The 6,000-nt window shown below is 35.0% G+C and overlaps 1 pseudogene; it reads left to right on the top strand.

Annotated features, from left to right (window-relative positions):
* Positions 1 to 3,094: 3,094 nt before the first annotated feature.
* On the top strand, positions 3,095 to 5,925 carry LOC124961436 (RNA-splicing ligase RtcB homolog; annotated as a pseudogene).
* Positions 5,926 to 6,000: the final 75 nt, after the last annotated feature.

The raw sequence follows: 6,000 nt of genomic DNA, 5'->3' as shown, positions 1-6,000 counted from the left end.
ACGTACAAAGCAAAGTAGCATTATTTGAATACATACCGATATTACTTTAAAAGGTGTATTATCAAAACTAGTTCACCCATACAAATCTTTAAAAGCATGATTAGTAAGTTAAAGAGAGGACATAAATTGAAATTGTATAAAATATGCACTTAAAATCCTTAACTCTAGCCAAAGCAATTGAGCAAGAGGAAGAGAGGGCATCCGAATTAGAAAAGGGGAAGTCAAAAGGCTACTGTTGTCAAATGACATGATGTTATATATAGACCCTGCCAAAATATTATTATATTATATTATAATTATTATAATTAATGAGCAAATTTAGCAAAGTTGCATGATACAAAAATAACATGCAAAACACAGCAGTGTTCATAACACTTGCCTTGAAATCCCAAGACTAAGCAAAAGAGATGAGTATCTGTTATCTCAGTTCTTTATGTTTCTTTTGTATAACACTTGAAACTTACTTTCTTGATTATTAAGTATTCTCTCAACAATGTAAAACTCTCTTTTGGTACAACACCAGATATAGTTATTCTAAAAAAAGAGTAATATGTTTTTTCTGCATAAAAAAATTTGAATTTTTTTTTACATATGAGAGAGGGATGCTGAATTAAACAGTGAGTAATAACTTTGCATTGCAATTTTTATTTCATTTATGTCACAAATAAAACCACAACTGGATGGTCAAAAAAATTCATTAGTGTTGCTACATGTCCAAAGAAAATGATCTGGAATAGAAATTTAGAAGGCACTCTCATTTAGCTAGAGGAAAAAACAAATATCTAAGAATAATTTTAACCAAACAGGTGAAAGAGCTATAAAATGAAAACTGTAAAACATTGATGAAAATCAAAGAGGACACAAAAAATAGAAAGACTTTTCTTGTTCATGAATTGGAAGAATCAATATTATTAAAATACCTATACTACCCAATGTGAAATATATATTCACTGTGATGCTTATTAAAGTGCCAATGATTTTCTTCATAGAGCTAGGAAAAGGAGTACTAAAATTTGCATAATTAGAAATTTTTTTAAAAATTAAACATCTTGAGCAAAGTGAGCGAAGCAGGAGATAATACACTAACAGACTTTAAAATACAGTATGAAGCTGTAGTAATAAAAACAGAATAATATTGACATTAAAAGAGACACAAATGGAATATAATAGAGAGCCTAGTAGTAAACCCATACATCTACTGCCATCTAGTTCTTGACAATTGAAGAACAAACCTTGAAGAGAGGATAGCATTTTCATAAACAGTGCTTGGAAACTTGTGCATTCACATGCATGTGAATGATACTAGACCCTTACCTATCATCAGTTACAAACATCAACTCAAAATGGATGAAAGGCTCAAATATAAAATGTAAAGCAACGAAACCACCATAAGAAAACAGAGAGAAATACTTTAGATCTTTGGAATGGGCAAGGACATGTTTTGGCAAGACTTCAAATGCATAGAAATTAAAAATAAAATGGACAAATAGGATTATATCAAATGAATGCTTTTGCACAGTAAAGGAAACAGTCATCATAGGGAAAAGACAACCTACACAAAAAATATTAATAAACTAAACACCTGACCAGGAATTGGCATCCCAAATATATAAGGAACTCCAAAATCTCAATAGCAAATAAACCAAATGACTAGATGAATAAGTGACCAATGAATTTCAATAGACATTTCTCAAAAGAAGATGTACAAACCCCCAAAGTGTACATGCGTAATGCTGAGCATCCCTAATCATCAGGAAATGCAAATCAAAACCACGATGAGATAGCACCTTACCCTATGAAGAATGGTTATTATCAAAAAGAAAAAAGACAACAAGTCATGGTGAAGATGTGTTGAAAAGGGAGCTCTTGCAGTCTTGCTGAGAGTATAAATTAATGCAGTCACTATAGGAAACATTCTGGAGGTTCCTTAAAAATTTTCAATAAAAAAATAGAAATATCATGTGATATAACCATCTCACTGCTGAGTATATGGGCAAAAGTAATGAAATCAGAATGACAAAGAAACATCTGAACTCCCATGCTCATTGCTGTCCTGTTCACAATGCCGAGAAATGTAAACAACTGAAGTGTCCATCCAAGGATGAATGGATAAAGAAAATGTGGTACGTTACACAAAAGAATAATATTCAGCCATGAAAAAAATTAAATCTTCTCATTTGGGACAACATGAATGGAATTGTAGATACTTACATTAAATGAAATAAACAGCCACAGAAAGACAAGTATTGCAATATCTTAATCATATATGAAAACTATAAAAGTTGTTTTCATAGAAGTACAGAGTAGGATGCTGGTTAAGAAATCCTGGAGAGAAGAGGGGTGAAGTGGGGACAGGATTAAAAGTTGCTAAGTTACACTCAGGAGCAAGAAGTGTTGTTCTCTTGCATAGTAGGGTGACTATAGAAATACTAATATATTGTACATCTCGAAAGTCAATAGAGAGGATTTTGAATTTTTCCCATAAAGAAATATTTGAGGAGATATGTTTAACCTCATTCAAGCATTATACAATGCATACATATATCGATACATGGCATGATACCTCATTAATATGTACAATTTTTGTTTTTATGTCAGTTAAAATAAATTTAATTTGAATAAACATATTAAAATCATAAATATTCTATCACAAGAAAACCTAATAATACTTGTGGCATATAACTTCTGTTCAATTATTACTTGTTCCACTTAATTTTGTAGGTCACTGTTTTCAAATTTATTCTTTTTACTCTTGACAAATTAAAAATGAACATAAGTAAATATATATATATATATATGCACTTATATTTAAGTTTAAAAAAACAGTAAGACTTAAGACTAAAGGCCAACAAGTACCCATCAATTACAAATATGGTAACTATTAATCTAATTATATTATTAGTCATTTTAAAGTAAAGAGTTCACCCTATAAACTATAGTAAAAGGTAGATTGAAATTACAAGTTTAAAAAATAGTCAAGTACAGTAAATTAAATTTAAATATGAAAAACTCAGATAATCAAAGTTAGGGAGAAATACATTATCATGCTGCCCCCTAAAAAAAAGTAGTCTTCAGAATTAGGCTCAGAGTTTTCATGAGTGATGACCAACAGTTCTGGAAAATCAAAAAAAAAATCAATAAAAACTGCATGAGAAGGGCTGCAAGAAGGGCTTTGTGCCCAACATGCAGGTTGAAGGAATTTTCCATGTGAATGATGCTCTGAAGTCATTACCACTTGAGGAATTAGGGCGTGACTGTGGAGGTGGTGGTATTGGTGACTTCCTACCAGTCTTGAAATAGATTGGCAACCTGAGGCCTTTACCTGGGATCGTTCATTCATATATTAGGCTTCCTGGTGTCCATTCAGGCTGTGGGATTGCTATTAGGATCAGAAGTCACATGTCTTTGATATGAATGACCCTGAAGTAGTGGTATCCTCAGGTAGTGTTGGAGTTGACATCAACTATGGAGTCTACTTGCTAAGAACCAATTTAGAGAAAAGTGAATTTCAGCCTGTGAAGTACCAATATATCAAGCTATGTTTGACCACATTTCTGTTGGAATGAAATCAAAAGGTGTGATTCCAATGAATACCCAAGACATGGAGGAGGCCTTGGAGATGGGTATGGACTGGTTCCTAAGAGAAGTTTATGCCTGGACTCGAGGTAAGGATCACTATGAGGAGTTGGAATAATGCTGCAAGCTGACCCAAACAATGTCTTAGTGAGGGCCAAAAAAGAGTCCTTCCTTATCTGGGGACCCTGGAAGCAGGAAACAATTATGCAGAAATTCATGTTGTGAAATGGTTCTGGGAAAACTGGAAATCTATTTGTATCAAAATGAAATTAGACACTTTCTCTCACCCTGCACAAAACTCAACTCAAAGTGGATCAAGAACCTAGGCATTAGAACAGAGACCTTCCACCTACTAGAAGAAAAAGTAGTCTCAAATCTCCATCATGTTGGCTTAGGAACCGAATTCCTTAGCAAGACTCCTAAAGTGCAAGAAGTAAAATCAAGGATAAATAAATGGGATGGTATCAAACTAAAAACTTCTTCACAGCAAAGGAAACAATCAAGGATGGGAAGAGAGAGCCTACAGAATGGAAGAAAATCTTTGCCACCTGCACCTCAGATAGAGCATTAATCTCTAGGGTATATAAAGAACTGACATAACATAAAAAAAAAAACAAAACAAATAACCCAATCAAAAAATGGGCAACAAACTGAGCAGACACTTCACAGAAGAAGAAATATGATTGGTGAACAAATATATGAAAAAGTGTTCAACATCATTAGCAATTACAGAAATGCAAATTAAAACTACACTGAGATTTCATCTCACTCTAGTCAGAATAACAATTATCAAGAATACAAGTAACAATAAATGTTGATGAGGATGAGGGGAAAAAGATACATCTATACATTGCTGGTGGGACTATAAATTGGTGCAACCACTCTGTAAAGCAGCATGGAGATTCCTCAGCAAAGTTGGAATGGAACCACCATTTGACTCATTCCAATCCTTGGCAAATATCCAAAGGACTTAAAATCCACATACTTTAGTGACACAGCCACATCAATGTTTACAACAACTCAATTTACAATAGCTAAGCTATGGAACCAACCTAGGTGCCCTTCAACAGAAGAATGGATAAAGAAACTGTGGTACATATACACAATGGATTATTACTCAGCCATAAAGAAGAATGAAATTATGGCATTTCCCAGTAAATGGATGAAACTGAAGATTATCATGCGAATTGAAATGAGTCAGTCCCCAAAACCCAAAGACCAAATGTTCTCTCTGATATACAGATGCTGACTCACACTAGGTAGGGAAAGGGAAGAGTAGAGGTTCACTAGATTGGACACAGGGAGTAGGGGGAAGGAAGTGGGAGATGGGAATGGGAAGGACAATAGAATGAATCAGACATAACTTTTCTATGTTCATATATGAATCCACAACCAGTGTAACTTCACATCATGTACAAAGACAAAAATGGGAAGTTGTACTCCATGTATGTATGATATGTCAAATTACATTCTATTGCCATGTATAACTAAAAAGTACAAATAAAAAATCAACAAAAAAGAAATCCATGTTGTGGATGAGATTTTCAATGATTATGTTGCTAAAAATGTGGGCAACAATCCAAATAGACAGGTATGTGAGGGTCTACAAAGTGGAAGCAGAGTTTGGGGCCATCAAGTAGCCACAGATGCACTGATACCCATGGAAAAGACCATGAAGAGAGATAAGATTATAGTCAATGACCATCATTTGACTTGTGCTCGAATTGTGTCTGCAGAGATTCAGGAACACCTAAAGGGAACAATAATAGTCGAGAACTATGTCTGGGTCTACTGCTCTTCTGTGACCTTTTCAACCCGTTAGGCTCTCACCAAGGTCCTGATGACTTGGACCTGTATGTGATCTACGATGTTTCTCACGACATTGTCAAAGTAGAGCAAAATGTGGTGGATGGAAAGGAATGGAGGCTGTTGGTGCAAAGGAAGGCATCCACCATGTTTTTCCTCTGTACCACCTCCTTATTACTGTTGACCACCAATTCACTGGACAGCTGGGACTGACTGGTGGCATCATGGAAACCTGTAGTTATGTTCTTACTGGCACAGTAGAGTATGACTGAGATGGGACATCCCATCATGGAGTATCTTTCTAAGCAAATTCTCAGCATAATTTAGATTTCCAGGATCTTAGACAATTTGGCAGACATGAGAATTACAATTCATGCTGTTCCACCCAAACTGGTTATGTACAAGGCTCCTGAGTCCTATAAGAATGTTAATGATTTGGTGAACACCTGCCATGGTTCTGGAATCAGCAAGGAGGCCATTAAACTGAGACCAATTACTGTTGTCAAAGGGTCACACCTTGATGGAGCCTCTGAACACCACTGACCCTCAGTGAAGTGAACATGGACTGAAACACTTTTCAGACATGAGACAGGAGACGTGGTGGATTGCAAAGTGCAC

Source organism: Sciurus carolinensis, chromosome 12, assembly GCF_902686445.1.
Source record: "Sciurus carolinensis chromosome 12, mSciCar1.2, whole genome shotgun sequence".
Classification (NCBI taxonomy): Eukaryota; Metazoa; Chordata; class Mammalia; order Rodentia; family Sciuridae; genus Sciurus; species Sciurus carolinensis.
Note: the sequence above shows the minus strand (reverse complement) of the source record. Positions and strands in the feature narration are given on the sequence as shown.